Source organism: Heterocephalus glaber, unplaced genomic scaffold, assembly GCF_053883595.1.
Source record: "Heterocephalus glaber isolate CG9 unplaced genomic scaffold, H.glaber_assembly_v1.0 deba00001586, whole genome shotgun sequence".
NCBI lineage: Eukaryota > Metazoa > Chordata > Mammalia > Rodentia > Bathyergidae > Heterocephalus > Heterocephalus glaber.
This window is the reverse complement of record NW_028258364.1, coordinates 18,052,278-18,078,344: the sequence shown is the minus strand read 5'-3', so window position 1 is coordinate 18,078,344 and position 26,067 is coordinate 18,052,278. Positions and strand designations below refer to the sequence as shown.

Sequence of the window (26,067 nt, the reverse complement as noted above, 5' to 3'; positions counted from 1 at the left end):
TTGAGGAACGTCTTTGTTACTTACTTCAGTAACATGCTTACACAAGATTATACATTTCAGAACAAGGCAATTAATTCCATAAATACCTTTATGATGCTCTATATATTCATGAAGCTCCTCCTATTTCGTTTGTCTTTGTATATTTTGTTCAGAGCTAGTTCACAATTTATTTTATCCATATTTTACTATTTTCATCAGTTCTCAACATCATTTTCCATATCTGCAGTACAGAGTAGCAAAGTATAAACCGGATTGTTGTCCTCATAAATAACAAAAGCAGCATCAAAACACTCAGTTTCTGTGATTAAATAGCAATATTGCTATTTCACTCAGGTCCTTTATATCAGTATGGGGCTAGCACAGGTTGTTTTTAGTGAAGAGATGTGGCATTTATGTTTTCATATTCAATATGTGCACTACAATAAATAAAATGTCAAATAAGGTTAAAAAGTAAAAACTCATTTTGCGTTTGACTCTATGTCGTAATTTAGGTCTGGCTTTTTTGAGTCTAGATTTTTCTGATTCACAGCAGCAATGACTTTATTCATCATAAACCAAGTGAATGCAATGTTATTGCAATCACAAAGGATCACAGGAATCCCAAAGTATTGATTTCTTCCTTAACTTCTAATCAAAATCTCTGCCACCTCTAGGTGCTAGCTCAGAGTTTCTAAAGTTGAAAGCAGAAGAATGTGAACATTTTTCTTAAGGCTATCACTTTATTTTTCCCATCCAGCTCTAGAGGGAGGGCCAGAGAAGAGAGGTAGGCAGCCAATACTAAACACATTATCACTGCTCATAGAGCTGGTGGCAGCTCAGCTGTGTGGGCAGCAGCTGTAACAAAAGATTTTGCCTAAAGGCAAATGTCCACAGCAGGCATTTCTTCCCTGGCTTGCCTATTAGCCCAGCTCCAGGCTAAATGTATGACTTTCATTTACTTTCAAATCTACACTTTCAACAATTTCATTTAATATCAAGTCAAATTTCAGGTGTACTATATTTTTAAAAAAATCACTTATATGCCCTTGAGCTAACACCCATCTTAAATGACAAAACTTTTGAAACAATATAGTCATTGGAAAATTCTACAGTGCACAGAGAAAAACAAGTGTTTTATGATTTTAACAGAGCTGACATTTGAGATTGATTCAGAAATCAGGTGTAAAGTAGTAATTACAGTCTATGATAGGACATAAAGCTTCCTTGTATGATCTACAGTTAAAAATGACATGACATTTTAATAAAAATGAATATAATGACAAATTGAGTAAACATAATTGTGTACAAGGAAGAGAAAGATGAAAAGTACAACAAGAAAAGCTTTAAGACTGGCAACTACTTACACTACATTCTTAGAAGCTGGAAGCTGACATCAGAACTCCAAGATTATTGTTTTTATTTTTAAGAATCAATAAATAGCTCCCATGAATCTTTCAAAAATATCCCTTCACATAAATATCTCTTCGTGTACTCATTAATTTTCACGAGAAACAATGTGACATACAGATTCTAAGGCCAGGTGGTACTTTTCATTAAATGTGCACAATGTAAGCAAAGTTTGATTTATTTTTACTTCCACCCCAAAGTTATATAGACTCTGGTTCATCTATGCACTATCATAAAAGATATCTATAAAGTTTCTGGAGGCCATTTAAATAAATTCTCACAGAGTAGTTTATTATTGCTTGAGGATGTTGGATTATTTTGAAATTCTACTGTGATTCTCATCTTGTTTTTATTATGACCGTTTAATTTTCATCCTGCATGTACACAGAAATGTGTAGGCAAAATTACTCTGATATTAATGGCCATGTGACCTATTTCCTGGATTTTGCTAATATAGATACGGCTATACTGAAAATCTTTGCACCTGTGTCCTTGCACAATTATCATGCTGTGTTGGGCTCTGAACAATTAAATGTAGGGAAACTGCTATTGTTCTGCTTTTGTGCTATGAGATTTAAGATACCACATAAGTAGTAGAACTATCAGAAACTGCTATGTCTCTCCAAATTGCAAAATTTTAAATAAATAATGAAACGTTTTAATCAATTAACTTTTATGGTGGGTAGTTAGACATTAATATATAAATACAATAAGCTTGGTTAAATTTAAATCTTTCTGGTCATCAAAAGCCATCAAGGGGATTGTAAGGAGGACAAGGTTTAGAACATATACAATACATACTTAAAGGACTTACATTCAAATTATATGAAGAACTACAAATCAATAAGATATCTGTAATCCACTTAAAATGGACAAAAGATTTGAGATATTTCACAAAAGAATCCATTAAGAGAGACAGGCAATAATTACATAAAATATTTTAAAAATAATATGGAATCAGAAAAATGAAAAGGAGACCACAAGAAACATCTACAGGTAATCATCAATGACTAAATAAAAACTGTGTCAATATCAAATGCTGACAAGGGTTTCTGTTGCAGGTAAAATTTCCTTACATTGCTGGTGACCATGAACACTGGTATAGTCACATTGGAAACACAATTGGTGATACTAATACTAAAAAAACAAACAAACCAGAAATGCTACTTTGAGGTATATGCTCAAGAAAAATGAGTGCATATGTCTACCAAAGGAAGGAAATAAAAACATTGATAAAACCTTTACTTGCAATAGCCAAAAACCAGAAAGAATGAATAGTGGAATAAATGCTTCTCAGAACAGCTGTATTGTCCGAGGATACCTAGGAGCAAGGAGAAGGGTAGAAGCCATGGTAATCATCCCATGGTTCTCAACATGGTTGCAGGTCCTATTACTTGGCATGTGGACCCCATAAAATAGAAGCTTGCCCATGAATCCTGTAAGATAACTCACCTGCAGACATATCCAACCAGCTGATGTATGCTGATGCACAATTCCCCACTCCTTCAGAGGAATATTCTCAGTAACAGGTGCAGATCTTAGCAGCTCGCTTGAATCTGTTGGTTTGATAGAAGGCACGGAATCTTGAACACTTCAGGATACTGTCGAAGTGAAAATAAAATGAACACTCTCTGCACCAGGAGTTCCTTAGAGGGATTAGAAGTCCATAATCCTAAAACTTTTCCCCTCAGAGCAAATAAGAAGAGTGAAACTAGATGGGCTAGCTTCAAGATGGGGTCACTAGTCAAGATCTTTATATTTAATAGCTATTCATTAAAGAACTGATTCAATGAAGCAGAATAATTGGTGAATTGGAAGATAATTTATTTCAAATTATTTAGTCAGAGGAACAAGAGAATATTGAATTTTAAAAAGTACAGACAACCTATGCAGCTTATGGCAAATCTATGTATACATTACTGGAATTCCAGAAAGTGGAGAGAAAGAGAAAGAATTTAAAAAGCTCATTAAAAGTAAATAACAACAGAATTTCCCAGTTCTGGAAGGGAAAAATAAACATCCATTTCTATGAAGCCTAAGACATTACAGATGGATTAAAACATAAAGAGATCCTCACCAAGACACACTGTAATAAACACTTTAAAAACCAAAGAGAAAAAAATTTTGATAGCAGAAAGAGAAAAACAATATATAACATACCAAGGAACATTTATAAGACAAGTGGTGGGTTTCTCTGAAGAATACTTGCAGTTCAGGAATACTGAAATTACTTAATGAAAAGTAAAGCAAAACAAATGAACAAATAAAAACTTCTTTTTAACTAATAATAATATACCAGAAGAAACTTGAGATTTTTTTAACTGGTATATAATAAAAAACTAAAAAGATCTGAAGAATTTCATCAGCACTAAAACTAAATTGCTAAATTGCAAGAAATGTTAAGGAGAATTAAATTTGAAATGAAAGATTGCTAAACATATTTAAAAATCTTATATAAACCTCACTGGTAAAGTGAAGGCTTCAGTTAGGATCTTGGATGCTCCCTAAATGCCTGCATGTTAAAGGCTTGATCCCCAGAATAGAGATTTTGGGAGGAGGTGGAACCATTAAAAGGTAGAAGCTGATGGGAGGCCTGAGGTGCTTGGGTGTGATCTTAAATAGGACTCTTTCTCTTTGTCTCTGTCCATCTCTGTCTCTCTCCTCTCTCCATTATCTCCATCTCTGTCTCTTTCTCCTTCTCTCCCTCCCCTTTCCCCCTGTGCTTTCTGTTCCCCTTCCCTTCCCCTCTTTCCCTTCCCTCTCTTTCTTTCTTTACATCCTGGCTGCCATGAGGTGAGTAGCTTCCTCTGGAACACATCTCTACCATATATCCTGCCCCAATTCAGGCCCCCAAAGCAACAAAGCCAACTGACTGTGGAATGAAATCTCCAAATTGTCAATTGAAATAAACCATGTTCTCTTTTAAAGTTTCGCATTACAGGCATTTTGTCACATAACAGAAAAGTGACTAACATAGAAAGTATATAGGAAAGTTTCAAAAACTTGAATGCTATAATGGTGTTGGGTAAATCATTAAGTCGAATGCAAAAAATAGATGAAAGTATTAAAAGCAACATAGCTGCAGTAAATGTTAATGAGTGTAGAATGTGAAATGTAAACTGTACATCAATAGCATTAAATGCGGTATAGAAGTTAAGAAATCAAATTTGTCATTATTAATTTAAAATAGACCATGTAACTATACAATGTTTGTGTAAGTCTCATATCAATTATTAAAAAATTTGTAGTAGATATCCATAAGAGTTAAATAAAAAGCAACCAATGGGTACTACTACTGAAAAAAATTAAATAGCAGAAGAAGAGGCCACCCTCGGTTACCTAGTGACTTCAAGGTCAGTCTGCACTGCATAATGAGACCCTGTCTCAAAAAGGCCAAAGAGAAATAAATAAATAAATAAATAAATACATTTACTTTAGTTTTAAGGACAGACATAGACTAAAAGCAAATGGATAATAAAAACATCCCCATTGTTACCAAAAGAGAAGAAACAAAAAAATTAAGAAAGTAATCCTATTTGCAGCAGTTCCAAAAAGCACAAAATTATAAGAATAGATTTTTACGGAGATGAAATATCTATCAACTGAATATTGTAAAATGCTAATGAAAACTCTATATAAATGTAAAGATAGTCCATATTCTTTCTTCAAAAGATTTAACATTTTCAAATGATCATAGTACCCAAAATGAACTAAAGATTCATGTAATACTTATCAAAATTTCAATCACACTCCTGATACAGTAGAAGCAAAAAAGATTCATATAGAAACCAGAAAAGACTCCAAAACCCAAGGCAATGTTGAGTATAATAAAAACCTTTGAGAGATCATATTACCTGCTTTTAAAATCTAATACAAAGTTATAATAGTCAAAGCAGTATTGTACACATATAACAACAGGCGTAGATGACCAGAAGAGAATGAAAAGCCCAGAAATAAATTCTTACATTTATGATAAATTGATTTAAGCAACAATAGGCAAAGGATAGTTACTACAATAAATGATGTTCAGAAAACTAAATATTCATACACAGAAAAATGAAATTAGACCTTTATCTCACACCAGACACAAAAACCAACTCAAAATGTATTAAAAGCATAAGCCTTCAAACTATAAAGCTGCTAGAACCAAGAATAGGGATAAGCTCACTGACATTTGACTGAGAAATGTTTTTTGGGATATGAAACAGAAAGCATAGGCAACAAAAACAAAATAAGTTCGGTTATATCAAACTACAAAGCTCACACACAGCCAAGAGAACAATCAACAGAGTGAAGAGATAATCTAAGGGATGGGAGAAAATATTTGTTAACCTTATTCTGATAAGTGTTGGTTAATATCCAAATTACTTTTGATCTCTTTTCCAAGTAACTCATTTTTAACTTAAATTTTCTTAAATTTTTTTTGAAGTTCAATAACTCAGGGATGGCCTAGTATAAAGAATCTTTTTCCTCAGTTGGGACAGTGTGGATTCTTTTCAGGTGATAATGCAGGTCCTCTTTTGTTTAAATGTTTTTCTTTGACTATATATTTGAATTTTTCTAGATTCATTTATTCTGTTTTCTACCAACACTGATTCATTAGTTCTTACTTTTTGTAATCATTCTATTTCTTTATACTCGTTATTCATTTATAATTTGATTTTGTGTGTTTTCAATCCTTTGACCAATGATCCTTTTTTGGGATATGCTAACTAATTTTCATTATTTGTTTTCTTTTTCTTGCTTACTCCATCACCCATCAGATTTAGGTTGCTCAGTTTTAATCTAACATCAATTTTGAGCAATTATTTCATAGAGGGCATAGTTTTAATTATTCCTTGTTTGCACTGTTGGTTTTCACAATAGAATCCAATATGTAGAATAATTTTGTTTGTTCACTCCTGGCTTGTCTTAGTTACTTTTCACATTGCTGAAACAAAATGTCCAACTCACACAAGTTAAACAAAGAAAGGTTTATTTCAGCTTACAGATCATAGAGGTTTCAGTCCATAGTAACCTGGCTCCAAAGCAGGATGGTGTGAAAGAGAAGCATCAGAGAGGAGAAACAGTCCATGGCAGGGTAGGCAGAAAGCAGCAGGCAGCAGCAGCAAGCCTCCCTTTCTCTTTTACTCCATCCAGGCTACAAGCCTTTTGGGTGGTGCCACCTATACCAAGGGTGGGGCTTCCCATCATCCATACCCAGAACCATGTTAAACCAACCAGTGGACTAACCTAGTACCATACACCCTTAATCTGTATTCACATACCCTAGATCCAGCCAGCACTGAAAACCCTCACCTATGAGCACATGAGGCTTTGGGGGAACATTTAGATCCAGGTCATAACATGGCTTTTTGATTTGAAACATTTTGGCGTACTGCTTTGGCCAGTACATTCTGGGTTTCACTGAATAAAAGCTATTTTCCATGATCAGTTATATGTAGAAATGTTTGAAAGAGTACAGGTCAATGAACTGTAATGGCACAGCTTGAACATTTTTGCTATGGTTTCCAAATTTCTCTCTTTGAGGTTTTAACCAGGATCCTTGTTTCTCACTTTTCTTTCCCAGGCCTGCTGGCATTTTTTTCTATTCAACAGCCAGGCTGAAACTGCAAGGCTGTGCATGCTCCATCCTGCTACCTCACAGCAGATTTTGTGCAAGGTTAGAATGTTTCAGTGTTTCAGTGGGCTCTTTCCCAGCTTATTTCCCTATGTCATGCCTCTATGATTATTATGGCTTAATGGCATCTCCTTACTTACTTGCCTATCCATCCAAACACTTCAATTTCTGTAAAGAATAATGGCTCTTCCAGAAGTAATGCCTAATTTTAAATTTTTTGTGCTCCCCTCATTCTGATCTAGATATGAGAAGACAAGTTTTTCTCTTGCCTTCTTTTATTGGTCTGGTTCAATATTTTCTACTCTTGGCAAGCTTATTCCATGTTGCCTTAATTTTTCACTTAATATCTGAATTTTCTAAAAGAGGCATTTTCTATTCTATCTTTCATTCCTTTATCTTGCAGAATTGAATTTGAAAGGAGATTGGACAGAATGACCTTTAATATCTTCAAATAGAAGTCAATCAACCCTTGATATGTCTTGTAAAATAGCTAAGACACAGAGTAATTAAAAGACAAAATGAACGTGGTGTCAGAGTATGACTGAATGGATTAATATGTTTGTAATTCTATTCTTTTCCAAAGCCTGCAACTTTATTTCACATATCATGTTCATTTAAAATCAGCATTATACAAAACTTAGCAAACTCTGTATTGAGTTAGCATGTATATACTATCCCAATAATGTACTCTTTCATCTCAGCATAGATTGTGCAAATGCAAAAACAAAAACACATGCATGATACAAAGCAAAAAACATAACAGACCTCTATAATATTCAAAGCATTTTGTAGTTTTTATACTTCAATCTAAGCCTCACAGAACTAAATTTAAGTGTCTTTCCAGATAGTGTACACAGAAACATTTTCTCAAATTACATTCATGTATACAAGATAGTACAATTTTTCTCAAATATTTCTATTCATTTCAAATTTATTTCTAATAGTTGCTGCTGACTTTGGGTAGCTATTTGAATATCAGAATAGTGGGTTGAGTGCATTTAGATGCTCCATGGCAATTTGGGATATTCGTGTTGGGAGGAAGATTACCATAGTATTTTTAAGAAATGAAAGAACAGAGTTTGAGGTCTACAGGTATTTAGTGCCACTGTATTGTTCATAATTGTGTACCAAAATACCTGAAATATTGCTGTTTAAAAATAATAATAGTTATTATCCCCCAGCTCTGTGTGTCCAGATCCAGTCGCATTTCATCTGGGTGCCTTTGTTTTGTCTCTCTGGAGGTTGAGTTCAGCACTTGACAGGTGCTGCAGTGTAATCTGAAGTCTCTACTGGAGGGAAGGACCCCATTTATAAGTCAGTCACATGGCTGTTCATAGGTTTCTATCCATTGTTGTATGGGCCTCTACACAGCAATTCTTTATGATGTGGCATTTGGTTTTCCCTGGTAAATGATGCAAAACAGAATGAAAGTAAGACCAAAGTCACAGTCTTACTACATGACATCATGTTTATATTTTTCAATCATTATGATGATATCCTTGAGAGAGGATAATTTCACTTTGACCTCTGAAATATATTAAGGATACATTTAGTCCAATTTTCAGTATGTTTTGAAAGAATCAGTGTTATCTCCTGTATGAAAATCTGGTGAATTTGTGTGCATTGCGTTTAAATTGTTGACATGTATATTTTGACATAAAAAAATTGTTCTAGCCTGTACAGCTTTGAGAGTATATGAGATTTAATATAAATTCATCTGAACATATAGTAGATCTAACCCACAATAACTAAAGTAAATATAGCAGCTGACTGTACTGAATTTATTTTTCAATAAAATGACATCTTCAAATTTTGTAAGTTATTTCCTTAAAGGAAGGTACAAGTCTCTTTAGGAAAATATAAACCACTTGTGTTTACAGCTAAGTATGGTGATTTTAGCTAGTATGAAGAGATCAGTATTTTCTACTTATATGGCTCCAAGTTAGTTATCTTATGGAAAAATAATTAATATATTTTTAAGGCATGTAGATTTTATCCATTCCATTGGTGAAGTAAAATGCACAAACCAAATAAGAAAAGTTGTACTCTTAGACTAAATTGCAAATCTTAATTGCTAAAATTTTGTGCTCATTAAAATGTACACATCATTAATAAGAGTGCCTGCAATATGATGTGTATTTTTAAGAGAGCTTTAATGATTATTTAATTTTCTAAATAGAGTAATATAACCTTTATATAACAATAATTAAAATGTGTAACAGTGAAAGCAAGTCAAAATGAAGAAAACTAATTAAACTAATTATGCATATTTTGAAACCAAATCTCTTCACATAAATTAATGACATGTTCTCTTGCCTTCTTAAAATGTGTGTGTTCATGAATGTATATATATTTATATGCCAGTGTGTGTACTTATGAGAGAAATGATATGAATTTACTAACAAAGTAAATTTGAAAATAGTCATATAAGTTGAATTCTAAATACTAATGTTATAGCATATTCTATTATATTATAAATGTAAAATGTCTATAAAATTCTCTTAAATTGTTTATTTTACTTCTCATATTTCTTTCTCTCCATCTTCTCCTCTTCCAAATTCTCTATCTTCTGTGATTCATATATATACATATATACATATATATATTCATAAATATACAGTATGTATGTGTACAAATATGTACATACAAAGGTGTTTTGGCTATTGTTTTACACAATTGGCCAGACATTAAATATATTTTTCTAAATTTTTCTTTTGTCAATTTGCTATGCTATTGACAACTCATCAAAATCATTTCCTATAGCTCATGGAAATTGTGTAAAATTATGTACTCACTATTACCACTTATATTCATTTTTCCAAACAATAGGTATCTGGGAAATACAAAAGATAGCAAAGGAAGCAGAAATGTAAACAAATAAAATTATAGGAGTGGTTATTTCTCAAAACCAGCATTCATATAATTAATTACACTAAATATAAGTGAGCTAATTTACCCAAACAAAAAGATTGTTAAACTTGAAAGAAAAAGCAAGAGCTCATAAGAGATGAATTCTGTTAAATAATAGTAATATAATTCTATCATTTTATAATGCATTATTAAATATATGATGTGATAGTATTTATACTACATAAATATATGCTGTATTAGTATAGTATTTAGTATGTTAATATAATTATTGATTAAAACAATATTGTACTCATAGTATTCTAAAACTCATTTACTGTTATGCATTTATGAAATAATGAACACATTGGTATTTCAATCTTACAATATTGAAGCAAAAATGGATAGTACCTACAAAATAAATCCACAAATTCATTATAATGGTACAATACTATTGCCACATACATAATAATATATAGCATATAATTAAACACGTGCTGTTATATTAACATAAAATATTAAAAATAGATGTTATTTGAAATTGTATGTTCTCTAATCATTCATTAATTCTATTTAAACGTAACAAAAATTTAATAGTACATTAAGAAGATAATGCACCATAATCAAGTAGGATTTATCCCTTGGATGCAAGAATGGTTCAACATATGCAAATAAGTATGCATGATACACCATATTAATAGAAAAAGTTCTTAATATTACCTGACTATCTGCACTAAAAGCATTTGACAAAATTCAGCATCTATTCATGATAAAAATAACTCTTAAATTTGGTTTAGAAAAGCTATGTCAGGTTGGAGATTTAGATCAGTGCTGCCACACCTGCTTCACAAGTGCAAGGTCCTGAGTTGGAGCGCCAGTACCAGAAAAAAACAAAAGAAAAGGAAAAGCTATGTCAACATAATAAAGGCTATATATGACAAGTACACATCTTACATATTCAATGGTTAATAGATGGAATGTTTTCCTCTAAGATCACGAACAAAGCGATGATACTACTACCACTTCTATTCATTATAGGACTGGTCAGAATGATTAGGCCATAATAAGAAATAAAAAAGCAACTAAATTAGAAAAAAGGAACTAAGCCAGAGACAGGAAATACCCTTCAAAAGCATGCCTGCAATGACTTACTCCCTCCAACTGGGCCCTGCCACTTAACAGTCCACCCAGCAGCAGACTCATCAAGAGGATTGGCAACTATATGATCCAATCATCTCCTAACAGTCCCCCCTCTGACACATGAATTTTGGGGGAACATTTTAGAGCTCAATCCCAACATACAGTGACAAAGAACTAACCAAAAAAAGGTATAAAGAAACCAATCCCACTTGTAATAACATCAAAAAATGTAGGAATAAACAATGAAAACTGTAAAACACTGATACACTGAAGACAACGTAAATAAATAGAAAAAATATCCTTTGTTCTTTGATACGAAAATTAATATTGTTAAAGTGTCCATACTATTAAAAATGAAAGGTCTCAATACATGCCATAGAAAATTTCCAGTTAGAATTTTCACAGAACTAGAAAACAAAATCCTAAAATTCATGCCAAACTACAAAGGACCCTAAATAGCAAAAGCAGTCTTTAGAAAGAAGATAACACCCTGAGTGATCAGACTGTCTGATTTAAAAATCAAGTACAAAATTATAGTAATCAAACTGTATGTAATAGGATAAAAACAAAAATAAAAACCCATGGAAGAGTATAGAGACCACAGAAATAAATCTATGCATTTATAGTTAACTAATCTTCAAAGGAGTTGTCAAGAAAACACACCAAGGGGCCGGGGATTTAGCTCAGTGGTTTCGCAGCCTGCTACGCAAGTACAAGGACCGGAGTTTGATTCCCGGTAACAAAAAAAAAAAACACACCAAGGAACAGTCAGTCTCTATAATAAATGGATATTCAAATACAGAAGAATAAAGCTGATCCTCATCCTACACCATATACAATAACAAACTCAATATAAAATCTTAAAAATAAGACTTGAAACTTCTTTAATACTTCTAGAGCAAAACAAAGGTGAATAGCAACTTATCATTGGTTTTGGCAATAATGACACCAAAAGCACAGATTAAAAAGGCAAAGATAACAAATGGGATTGTGTCAAAGTACAAATTTTGTGCATATCAATAAAAACAACCAATAGAAGAGACAATTTATAAAGGGGAGAAAATATTGATAATCTTACATCTGATTAGTTGTAGATACCCTAAACATTCAGGGAACTTAATTTAACAGCAAGCAAGAAACTTGCAACAGTTTAAAGATGGGAAAGGACCTGAGTAGATATTTCTTTAGAGCAGACATACCAATGGCCATTAGATTTATGAAAAAGTTCTCTGTATCATTCGTCAGAGGAATGCAAATCAAAATCTTGAAATACTGTTTTATATAATAGTTATTATAAAAAGACAAAGATAAGGGGACTTCTGTCATTGTGAAAACATAATAGAGTACACTTACATAAATAAATCAACTAGATGATATGCTATTATGGCACCTCTATTAGATACTGGCTCTATCACTGATCTAAATATCACCATAGCACACAACTGTTTACTATTGGTAGTTATGTAGTGGATAGGCCATCATGGAAAGTGAGATTGAAGTTCTTCAAAAAACAGTAAAAATTGAACTAATATGTGATCCATAGATTCCCTTTCTTAGTATATATTCAAAGAAATGGAATTAACATGTCAAAAAATATCTGTCTTCCTATATCCATTTCAGCATCATGGACAACAGTCAATAAATGGAATCAGCCTAAAGTGTTCATTGATGAAGAAAATGTGGTACACACACAGCATAATAATATTCAGCCATAACAAAAAAGAAATCCTGTCATTTCTGACAATATTATGAACTTGGAAGATATCACACTCAGTGAAATAAGTCAGACAGAGAAAAAACAAATACTGTAGTATCTCATATGTAGAATTTTTTAAAAAGCCAATCTCTGAAGCAGAAAGCAGAATGGTGTTTGCCAGAGTCTGGTTTGTAGAGGAAATGGGAATGCTGGTCAAACAGCACAGTGTTTCAGTTACTTAGAATGAACAAATTTTGAAAATTCATTGTACAGCATGGTGACTACAGGTAAGGATAATGTATTATATACTTAAAATTTTCTAGAGTTAATTTTAAATGTTATAGCCACAAAAATTATATGATGTGATAAATATGTTAATTGGCTTATAAGTAGTAATAATTTCACAATGTGTACATAAATCTCAAATATCCTGTATACCTTAAAGATATATATATATATATATATATATATATATATATAATCTTTTCAATTATACCTTATAAAGGTACAACAAAAACTAAGTTAAAATCATACTGTGGCAGATTTCAAAAAGCGTCCCAAATAAGTGCCTACATCTTGATGCCTGGAACATATGCAAGTCACTCCTTTTTTTTGGAGTACAAAAATGATTTTTGAAACTGTGATTTGAATATGACAATATCATGGATTATCTCCTAAATGCCATAGGTTTTATTTTTTAATCAGAAAGTGGCAGTGGAATTATTAGACAGACACACAGGAGAAAGATGTGTGAAGATCTAAAGAGCACCAGAAAAATCCCAGAAAGCCACCCCCTCCCATTTGTATGCCAGGCACATCTGCTCTTGCAACTGGGCTTCTTATCAGGAAGCCAAGCAGAAGACCACAGTGCAAGTATGGCTCAAAGGAGAAATGGCCAAGATGGCAATGGTGTCATGTGCAAAAGAGACAGTGTGCAAAAGGTGCTGATGCAAAAGAAGAGGATCTATGAGTGCTACCTTCATCCCACCTTGATCCACATTGTCTACGCCCTATCCTACAGAAAAATCCCCTCTTGCCCTACCTAGGGTGAAGTTCTTCCTTTTCCACTCTTTGATCAAAGGATAAAGTTTCTTCTCTATTTTGCCAAACCTGAGGTCCTTCAACTGGCGTGAGTGGTACAGGACAGTAACAGAGACGGAGACTGGTGTGATGCGATCTTAGTTCAAGGGACTCAGGCAGCTACCAGAAGCCAGACAAGAGCAGATCTGCCCCAAGTCAGGCTATGCTGATTCCTTGTGTTCAGACTTCTGGCCTTTGGGCTTGCGGGAGAAAGAAGTGAAAAGAAGGACAAATTTATGGGATGCGAGAGACAGCATTTTCAAAGGAAGGGAGAGTAGAATTCAATAAGAAGGAGAATTTAATGGAAGTATTTAAAAAGAAAACACAACAAATGTGCAGATAACGGGGGCAACCCTGCAAGCACAGTAAGAAACAATTCATACAGTGAGCAGGAAAGAGCCTGAATAGTCAAGAAAACAGCAAGAAAGCCTACCCATCTGGAATGCAGTGAACAAGATGAGGAAAACTTGTATCTTAACATCTCTTTCTGTGTATTTCTAAATGAACTAAGTTTGGGGCAGAGGGTAGCAGGGAGGTATAGAAGCACTTCCCTTCATCCCCTTTTCCATGTTTCAAGTTCCTTTAAAGCAGGAACTAAAGATTTAAGAGAATAGTCCAACTGCTACAGTTCACAATGCTTGGAGGAATGATGACAATAGACATCCGAGACATATAACAGAGGATTGTGGTTCTGTACTTGCTTGAGTTTGTAAATGCTGTGCTAACTAGAATAATGGCCATGCACACTTTCACCCTGAGTCTGTTCTTTGTAATTTATTTCTCCCAATAGCATAGTTTATTTTGGATACTTACACATTCTGACATAAACTTACAATCTTAGATCCAGTGTGAAAGAAAATGTGTAGTAAATTAATACTGACCTAGACAATGGAAAAAGTTGTCCCCAAATGTCACTGCAACAGATTTTATTACACAAAGGATGCACACATCCTACATAGAAAATCATTTATACAACAAAAATGCCATTGAAGACTAAAAAGCTTACTCCATTAAGAACAAAACAAACCATAGCATATACTAGATAAGTATATCTACATTTATAATACTGCAATGACCATTTATATTACTATAAAAATATCAAAACTCTGGTAATTACTTTTGTCTTGAAATCTTTGTCTATATTATTACAGCAGCACCATCTTATGATCACTGACTGCATGGTGTATTTTTTTCTAATCTTTTGTTTTTAACATATATACATTTATATTTAAATTTGGTGGGCCAGGAATGTGGCTCAGTGGCACCACACCTGCCTGGCAAGCACAAGGTCCTGAGTTCGATCTCTGATACCAGAAAAAAAAAAAATTGGTGTTCTTATGAAAAGCATATGGTTTGTTTTTTAATCCAGATATAGAATGTCTTCTTTAGTCAAAATGTTTAACCCATAAATATTTAGTTTATTGATATGGTTAAATTTCAGTGTAATATCTTGCTGTTTGTTTTCTTTTTATTTCATGCTTGTTTGCTCTTTTATTTCTCCTTTTCTTCTTCCTTTTGGATTGACTAATGCTAGTATTCCACATTAGTATATATTATAGTACTCAGTATTTTAATTCTACATGTGTTAATGGTCCCACAATAAATTATTTTTGCTTGGAAAATAGCTTTTAAACAGCATAAAAATATTCGGAAAACATAGCCTTTTATTTTTAACCATACATTTAATATATCAGGCAGTTTTTGCTTTCCTATAGATCTATATTTTACCTCTGGATTTTTTAGCTTGCAAACTTTAATTATTTCTGTCTTGTGAGTATTTTGAATATTAATTTTATTTATCTGAACATGTCTTTCTTTGCTTTAATATTTGGAATATATTTATTCTTCGTAAAATTTATAATTGACAGTTTTGGGTTATGCTTTCTTTTTCTACACTTTAGAGATATTCCATTATCTTCTGACTCTCATTTTGTATGGTGAGTAGTCACCCAAATCACAATTCTTATCATTTTTCTACTGTAGTTAAAGTTTTATGGATTCTAACTCTCCTGGGGTGTTGGTTTTGTGTTATTTATGGTTTTAAGTAATTTAACTATGGTATACTCGGGCGTCAATTTTTTTGAATTTATCCAGTTTGAGCATTTTGAACTTTTTAAATTGGTAGAGTTTAATTATTTATTTCATTTGAAAAAATACATGGGGCAATTTTTTTCTTCAAGTATTTTTCTGCTCCATTATTTTTCTCTATGCCTTTTCTTTTCTCCCAGCCTCAATCTTTCCTTTTGTCTAAGACTTCATCTATCAAGTATATCAAATTCATCATATTTCAGAATTCTAATTATTTTCTGCAAGCACCCTAAGTTTGTTATGCCTGTTTACTTATACAATATATGATCATAATAATTGTTTGAGAATCTTTGTTTACTTTTTGTGAACACTTACTAATGGATCTGCTTAATTGACAGTTTTCTTTTTATTATTGGTTAAAATTTCTGCCTTTGTACATATCTTCACTTTTTGCATTGTGGAATTTTTTTAAAACCTGGTGTATGATATGTTTTAAATTTATTATATTATATTTCTTATATTATATTATATTATATATTATCTTATCTTATATTATATTATATTTCCAAACTCTTGTCTCTGACAAATGGCTAAAAAGAAGGGCTCATCATTCAGATTTTTTTCTATACTCCGATGAGTTGGCCTGGGTCACAGCTCTCATTAGACTGAGTTCACTTGTGAGCAGCCAGCTTTGGCCTCTCCAGCTGCTGTTCTTTTAGCTGAGGGGGGTGGTTTCACACACTTTCAACCCTGGCAGGGACTAAGAACACAAGCATGTGCTGTACGATTTCTCTCTGCTGATTGCTGATTTCTCTCTTTGTTGCCTTTTGCTCGGTAAAAATGAAGGGAAAAGCACAGACCGAACTGCTTTGCCTAATAATCCATCCTGTGTTTGCAACTCTTCCAAATTCTTGCCTGTCCTCCCTGAGCACGCCATATTCCAATGGGTCTAGCTGATTCTTCCTCAAGATCTTTTGGTCTACAGCAAGGCAGCACCTTTGTCCACACCACAAGTGTGTCTCCAGGCCTGGCAGTTTGTGTGGCTATCTGCTCGTCTAGGAAGAACTTGTTTCTAGAATTTAGTTCATAATAAATATGACACCTGCCATTTTTCATTGGCTCTGTTTTATAAGTATCTTTTTATTTCCTCAAATTTAATGTTATTACCACAGGAGAAAAATTATTTTTTCTCCTCCTACATCCTAACTGTGAATAAAAGTTCTTTAATTTTAGTCTCTGGATGCCAAAGATAATCTCAGAGTTTGTTTTGCTTCTGGAGGAGAGAGAGGGACGTTGTGTTCCTATTATGGAGAACTGTTCTATGAAATGTTTGATAAACTGATAAATGGGTCCTGTAGTGCACGCATAGCAAGTTATTATGTAGTAAAAGTTGAAATAGTGGCAGTTACTGAAGAGGCTTTTAGACATTCCTTTCTTTAGGACAGTCAATAAGTAAAATTTCTGGCATAGATTAACTGTATGGGACAGTACCAAAACCTAGCCAAATTTATCTAAAAGAAAAAAGGAAACATGCTGTATTATGTACCTGTACCCACAAGGTGAATGTAAATATCATGTACTGGAAGCATGTACTAATAAAAGAAATGAAAATAATGCATTAAAGATTTATTTTTAAATTGATGTGTACCATACTTACCATCACTATTTTATTGTCTTTAATATGGCATTTATTGAGAATTTTTCAACACTTATCATTATGTTTAGCCTTTTTATGGATTGTCTTATTTGATATTCATAAAGATCTTAGTGAATAATTAATATTATATAAAGAAAAGTAGATAAAAGAGTAAAAAATTCAGTTAACCTTGAATTTTTAATTCATCTCTCAATATTTGTATGAATATATCAAAAGGAAAATGAACTAGTATATCAATTTTCTAGATATAATTCCTACTTTTGAATTATAATATACAAAATGCAAATAATGCATATAGTTTATAATTAACATGAAAGGTGAGTTTGTTCTGTACTAATATTCTAGCTTATATTCCATGGAAAAATTTGGATCTTAAGCATAAATAGAAATAATTATATAGATGGCTCTTTAAAGGGGATTAAATCCTATCAGTACATGCTATATACTCAAATTTGATGGCTACATTGCTTCAATACTATTTATTTTTTCTTACACTAAGTGCAGAGACTTCTCAATAATAAAAATATGAGGGGAGGGGATCAGTAACCCAGGGAGCTTCCATGAAAACAGAATTCCAAGTCACCATCACATATAGAAATAAGAGGTTTACCTTAAAGGAATTAAGAATACCTGCCTTAATCAACCATATACCTATCACAAGGTTTTGTACTATATGGTAGTTCATTTAATATACCACCTATATTGGATTTTTGGTTGCAAGTCTGAGAAATCATACCAGTTATTTTAACAAAAATATAATTTATTTGAAGGAAAATGGTTTATAAAGTTAATAGGGTGACTGATTTACCAAGCCTAGAAAGATTTTCAAATTAGGATATATCTAGGTTTTCAAACAGGAGGAGCTAATTTCTTTGGGCACCATCACAGATATGATTGTGAGAAAAATCTTCAGGAAAATAGTCTAGTTAGCTTAATGTGGATTAATTGTCCACTCTTTAGAGGGTAGAAGGCAGGACACCTGAATTTGATCATTTCTGAAAGGCTAATTTTACTACTGTAGACAGAAAAATAAGGGTAGCAGCACCATGCAGACTAAAACATCAAATATATAATGTCCTTAGAAAAGCTTATAGGGAGGCAGAATACAACTGTAGCAGTATTTTATATACAAGTAATTTATTATATTAATTTATTATATTGTCTACTAATTTGTAGCAGACGACAATGTTACCTTTCTTGCTTTATTTATTTATTTATCTATCTATTTATTTATTTATTCATTTATTTATTTATTTTTGGTACCGGGGATCGAACTTGGGACCTTGTGTTTGCGAGGCAGGCACCAGAACCACTGAGCTAAATCCCCGGCCCTTTCCATATTTATTTTGTATTGGAAACGTAAGTATGCAAAGCTATGTATTGAGAAGTTATTATTCAAGTAAGGCAGCACCGGGATATATTTAGAAGTCAATAAAAAACACACGTTAGCGGTTTGCATTTTTGAAGGCCAAAATTCATGTTTCTGTGGTAGGCAAGATTCAAAAGAATTGCTTTGTTCTTTGTTTCACTTTAGTCTATTATATTTCTTTGGTGTTAGCACACTTTCAGCAGCTTTCCATCATTATGTCAGGGTAGTACTTCATAATATTTCTCACATTTTCTGCCTCATACATCAAGCTATAGAATTTTATCCATAAGGCAGAGCTGTCATTCTGTAAAATTTTTAGCAATGTTCTCATTTTTATCTGACATCTGGAAATACCTAAAGTAATAAAAAATCATTTTAACCTCATATTTGCTTTGGTTTCCATTCTGTCCCTGTCAGTCTATATACAGTATAGCAGGGGAAGATTTATACAACATCATTTTGGGTGTTCCAGAATCAGACAAAGAATCCTCACCTTAGCTGGGTTTTTCCCCTCAGAATTTTATACAAAAGGATAAAACCTACGCTTAAAATAATACTCTCCTTCTCTTAAAATTTTACTTTTTGCTATGAATACTTTCTCTGTTAAGTATATGTGTGTATATATATATATATAAATAATATGCATAATATATATATATAAATAAAATTTTAGGCAACTTAATGGATATATTAGGAAATTATATTCATTTTCTTTAGTATTATCTCATGATAGTTTTCAACTAGCTTAGATTTATAAAATTTAATTTTACCAAACATGCAAGTTTCACTTCAATTCTGAAAATACAAATTTAGACCAAAAATGGATCCTGATTTTTAAACAACTTCTTTCTAAAGTGGTTTAATTACAAATCTAGATTTAGAACTTGACATGTTTAATGTCAAGGCAATACAACCTTCAAATTACTAAATATGTAAGAGAGATTAGTTACCTGAAAAATCGAATATACTATATATCATCTTCATAAATATGATCATATATTAGTTTCAACTATATCACTATAAGTTTTAGTAAACTGTATATTTTATTGGCTCTATACATATGCAAACAAAATAGGTATGTGAATGTTCCTATTTACTATTGAGGCTTAGCATGCTCAACCTATTCAAGCTCAGAAAGCTCATAAGGAGTAGAGCGGGCATGTGAACCGAAGTCCGCAGACTTCTTCAATTCTGCTTTAAATCTGTTCTTCAACTGCTCTGCCATATCACTTCTCACAAAGAATTGGAATCAGGATCCATCATAAAGAAACTGAAGAACAGCTGGTTGAAAATATTCCCTTTAGATTTTAATTGTCAATAATTTTTCAGAGTCTTCATACAGTCACAAAAAGATGGTATGGATGATATTTTTCATCATTCTATCCAACAATCTCAGTTTTGACATAAACTCCAAATTGGCACTATCAAAAAGTATACGTATCATAAGAAAATACCTGTTAGCAAATTTTATTACAATTTGCATACCTGGGAAGACTAGTTATGTGTTCTGGGAAAAAGAATCATGAAGCCAGAGTGACCCATAGGGTTTGGAAGTGATTCATGCTCTATATTAATATTACCATGTTAAGATTGGAGAGAACACTGGGGCTTAATTATCTTTATTATTTCGGTGTTTTCCAGATTTATTTGAAATAACACATGAGTAAAAATATAATTTGGGAACTGTTATGACTGAGAAAATGAATTTGAGTGGTAAGTTGTAAAATGTATGGTAGATATTATATTAGGTCTTCTGAAGGCAGTTTTGGACATGCAAGCTACGGAATGACTTTCACCAAGGATTGCTTGAGTGTGATTGTTTTTAAATATCAAGATACAGTTGGACCAATTGGGATGAGCAAAAATTTATTAATATAATATCAGTTTGTGAATATATCTTTTTTTGTACTTTTCCCATTGTTTGCTTGTTTGCTTGTGAAAGTAGAGACAGATGAAACAAAAAAGTATGTAATCATTTCAGAAAGTTTATACTTGTCTAAAGGCTTGACATCAACTTACTTTGTTTTAAAAAAGAGCAGTACATATCTTACCTACATTCCTAGTATAAGACTTATCTTGTCGCTGTAGATGTACCACACAATGAATTATTTCAATTATTTTTATGATAATAAAAATTAAACTTTCTTCATTTATGAAACATTTTCAATAAAAATTTGGTTCATAGTAATGCCTACATTTAACTTTAAAGTTAATTTTAATATGCACATGATACATAGACTTTTTTTCTTCAATAACTGAATATGCAAAACGTTCGTATGTACAGACCTGGTTCTGTAATTTAGATAACAAGCCACCAGATGGCAGTAGTGTCTCCTCTTAACATGCTTTCCTCTTAGCCAATTAAGGAAACATTACATTTCATTCATAAAAGTAGGATATTAGATGGCTAAACAGCGTCAATGAATAATAATTCTCTTGAAGTCTGATGGGTTTGGCTATATGTGTTTAAATGTAAAGAATATAATACTTTATTGAGTAGAACTCGCAAATGGAATTTCAGATTTTTTATATGGATTATTTCATTTTTAATTATGATAATTGGATGACCAAATATTCAATTTTTCTTATGAAAAAAATTGAGCTTCAATGTGATGAATTTGATACACAAATCTAACAAAATAACTTTTTTTCATGCTTTTCCAGTTTACTTTATTGACTAACGCCAAATTCCAAATGAGAATTAAATCATGAGTGTCCATTTTCATGTATCAAGCTCTTTTTACACTCATCTGCCTACAGCTAACTGGGCTTCTTGTTACTTCCTACCCAATCAAGGATTGGAAGAGGTTTTACAGGAACCTCAAAAGTGGTTCTTTCTCTCCATTCTGTGTTTGCCATTCCTCTCTTAGTTAGCACTTCTCTGATCTTGTCTATGATTTCTAACTCTCATATTTTCCTGGCTCATTAACCTGATCTTTGACTTTAAGGGGTGGAGAAGCATTACAGAAACATTATTGTCATTTGTGGCTCTGAGTCAAACTCTAGGTCCAGTCTCAGCAATGTGAAAGCCATTACTTCCTCTTAGAGCATCATGTTTTTACACAAAATTCTAAATTTCAACTGATTGATAATATTCTTTTCCATTTTAATATTCTCTGCTTCTTGTTGTCACTAGCAATAACACTCATGAATTGGACATGGTAATTTACTTTGACAATAAGACATGTTTTATGATAATGATTATGATCAGTATGGCTTGCTGTGTTTTTAATAATAGAATTCTTTAGATATTTCTTCAGACCAGACTCTATAAATCTGTTGAAATAAATGTCAATCTCAGTGGATAACGGCCAACATTAAATGAGAAATATAAGCCTCTTCAGATTGATGTAGGTATATTATCCAGCAGAGAAAAGGTTTAGTTTGGTTTACAGCTTTGATGGTTTCAGTCCATAGTCAGTGGGTCATATGCCTTGGGTCTGTAGCCAGGCAGCACATTATGAAAGCTGGTCACTTCATGGTAGCCAGAAACAAAAGAGAACAAGACACTAGCATCGCGCAATCTCATTCAACAGCATGCCCCATGTGATCCAACTCCTTCAAGTTAACTGCAGTTCTTAAAGGCTCTGTCATTTGCAATAAAGCCACAAGCTGGGCGGCCAAACCTTTAACACATGGAACTCTGGGGGACATTTATCTAAACTGTGGTCATGCATCCATCTTGAGAACGGATGCAACACTTTGCAACATCTATGTAAGGTATCAGAAAGACCAAAAATTCACTATCTACTGGATTTGTTTGCAAAATAGCTGGATTCAAATATAAGCTCTATTCAGAAGCCCCTACCTCTGGGCCGGGAGCAGCGGGACTCAGTACCGTGGTCTGGTGGTCCGGTGTCTTCTGGGTCTTTGTAGTGTGGAACCAGGTGGCTGTACAGAGGAGCGGGGGTGGGGGGTGGGGGTGTGTGGGGGGTGGTGGGTGTGTGTGTGTGTGTGGGTGGAGTCCCGTGGATTGTTGCTGGCGCGCGGGCTGATTCGGCGTGTTCCGCGTGACTCAGGACCTCGGTAGGGTGTCCTCAGACTTGCCTGTCTGCAGCGGGCTGATTCAGCGTGTTCCACGCGGCTCGCGATCAGCTCTATTCAAACATAAGTAAACTGAAAACATTTTTTAAAACATAACCTGCCTTCATAAATTAGAACACCAGAATCTGAGAATATTTATAAAGATAAGTTTCTAAAATTAAAATATGAAAACAGATGTTACATGCTTGGTTTTATCAAATATCTCAAAGAAGATACAGTGTCTCAGAAACAAGAGCTTGGTCTTCTGATGCAAAGGCAAACAAAATCAAGATAAAATGCAAAGAAAATTAAAAAAGAAAAAAAGCTTAGAAATGCAAAATAGACTTGCGGTAAATATCAGATTTATAATCTGTGGAAATTTCATACAGTGATTTGATGTGTGAACGTGTAAAACTTGAAAGACACACTAAGAAGGCAGTGAGAGAGGATTAGAATTGATTCTAATGAGAGAGCAGGTTTGGGGATAGAATAGAGAATGGTGATCCTGTCTAGTAGTAAACGTGTGAAAAGACAGCAGCCAACAATAACGAGAGCTCTCTAAGAGTATAACATCTGTTAACATAGCTAATCCTTTTGATTATTTAGGCAGATAGATGATGTTATTATCCTCCTTTTATGAGCTAAAAAACTAAGGACAGAGTTTAAGGGATTTATTTACACAGGATAACACACTAAGGCCAGAGTCAAGGTTCAAACCTGGGTGATCTAACTTCAGGGCTTCTTTGAATTAAATGAAAATAAAATATAAATAAACATGTTCGCTACTAATACAATAGGGGAAATGTTATATATTCATAATTGTTATATACAAGTCATAAATATGCAAGACAAATAATTGTTTAATCAAATATGAATTTTAAATATGATTAATGCAGTCTAGGTAAAACTGATGTTTTCATATAGAATGCCAAATTGCTGGGCATTTTCTAAAAAGTAATTTCTTCTCTGATCCAGGGAGCATTAAAAAAAACTTAGATTTGGTCTGTGGTCCTGGGATCTCAAATCTAGGGGCTACTCTCAGAATGTCTTTGGTGGTGAAGCATGTAAATGTTTTATTATTTGTCATGCAACTCGGAATTTGGGAACAACCAAATGTTTTATAATAGATAGCACTTTTCAAACTGACTGTCGTGATCCTCCATAAACGAGCTAGGAGGACAGAGTCAGAGTTTTTAAAAAGGTCTGCAGGTGATTTGTTTCAGAGTCAGTGTTAATAAGTAGCGGTAGCCCTTAGAATCATTTTAGCCACTAAAATTATATTTTAGAATAACATTTAATAATACTGTAAAACAAAATATTTATAATTTTTCAAATTATTATAATGAAAATGTGTTTTACAATGTAATTAGGATAGCAAATAGAATGAATATATTAGCACATGTTGAACAAATATGCCAGAAAATTTGCTCTGGTCCTCTCTAGCAAGAAAAAGATAATACGTATAGTATAGTATAGTATAGTATAGTATAGGCACCTGTTCTGAGGGCCAGTTAATTTCACTGTTAATTTCATGCCCAAGTTACATGCATTTTATTAGGGGCAGTTATTTCTATCTTAGTCTAAAATCTATAAATACTAACTGAAAGAGATTTGGCATTCAAGTAATCAGTGAATTAATAAATGAATAAGAGAATGGCTAAATGTGAATTTGCAGTTAGGAAATTGTTTATAGATATTTATATCTATATCCTCTGTGTGTGTGTGTGTGTGTGTGTGTGTGTGTATGTGTTTTCTCATGATTTATTTTCTAATCTGAATTTCTTCACTCTTGTGGTTTGGAGTAGCATCTTTTGGAGTAGCATTTCTTCTACTTTCTATGAAAAATGTATTAATGTCCTGGAAATATATACTTCTCTTTTGAATTTTTAATTGACTTATGCTCTTTTTTAAAGCATTGTAGCCTAGAGTTTATGGTCAGAATTCTGTGCCAAATATTAGAATTGCAAATAGAGCACTCTTGCTTTGTATTTAAAGAACAAGAACTGCCAGTGTCTGAAAAGTTAATTAGACAAAACAGACAATTAATTATATCTTATTAACGTGTAAAAGACCTGTGACAAATTGCACTAATTGCATACTCTTACATATCTGAAGAGGTCAGGCTACTTTAAAAGTATGTTCTTAATGGAAGACAAATGTATCTTTATGTGCTTGATAAGAATATTATAAACTGCATTATTTATGACTCCATTGGAGTACTTAATAATTTTGAGCTTTAAATTAAACTGCTCATTAAACAAGAGAGCTAGTATCAAGTCCTTAAAATAGGCCATAAAAGCTTGCTGCAGCATAAGATAAATTTGGACAGCCCGCATTTCCTCGGAATGTCTTTATACCTCTATTTTTTAAGTGACTGAACCTTGGAGATGTGAAACTTATTTTAATGTGCCCCAATAAAGGAGAATCTTTCCACTAACAGTATTTACCCCAGAGAAAAGTACATTTCATTTTAAAGAGCCCTTGCTTGCTTAAATTCAAATGTATTCAGTTGAATAGTCTCATTAGCTCTTGAGCTTTATTTCCAAACCGAACAGGGGGGGAGGGACTTTGAAACAACAACAAAGAAGAAAGCAAATTGAGTGTTGTTTACAGGGGACTACGGGAATATTTAGGGATCAGTATATGTTAACAGGAAAGAAATAGTATTTGTAGAATTATACATTGTTAAAATAGAAAAATTCAACAGAAGCTTTGAGAAACAAAAAGTAGATAGGAACAATTTAAAATGAGGAATGCATTAGAATATCCTTCAGAGGCAAATACTTAATTACATGAAGATGCTTTGAGTTTCTTTCACTGAGTATATGTAAAGTGGAGGGAACACTAGCAATTCTACAGGAAATTGTTTCTATCTCATTTAACAAAACTGGATGCTCACTGGGGCCATACTGAGGGTCTTCACAAATAACATAGATTATATTTCTATTTTTCCCGAGAACTAAAGGCCTTTGAAAATAAATTTTACTGTCATCACATTTGAAATGTTTATAGTTGGTGAGCTCAGTTCATCAAAGCAATGTGCTAATGAAATCCTTGCTCTCAGCTTCACTCTATCAGGAATCTGGAAATGACACAGAGGTTTATAGTTAAAGGGGAACAACAACAAAAAATAAACTTACACCTGCTTTCTATAGATTCATGCTAATGGTGTCATGCATTTTCAATGGACAGTTATTAAGGGTGCACTAGAGAACTGCAGT

The 26,067-nt window shown here is 33.0% G+C and overlaps 1 long non-coding RNA gene across 1 annotated transcript in view; it reads right to left on the bottom strand.

Moving 5' to 3' along the window:
• LOC110343964 (uncharacterized) overlaps window positions 1-22,743 on the bottom strand; it is a 39,268-nt gene extending 16,525 nt beyond the window's left edge. The window contains exons 1-3 of the long non-coding RNA XR_015443941.1: window positions 22,632-22,743; window positions 2,839-2,987; window positions 87-220 (exon numbers count right to left, since the gene is read on the bottom strand). This is a non-coding gene — a long non-coding RNA (uncharacterized LOC110343964). The remainder of the gene's footprint in view (window positions 1-86; window positions 221-2,838; window positions 2,988-22,631) is intronic.
• Between the last annotated feature and the right edge of the window lie 3,324 nt (window positions 22,744-26,067).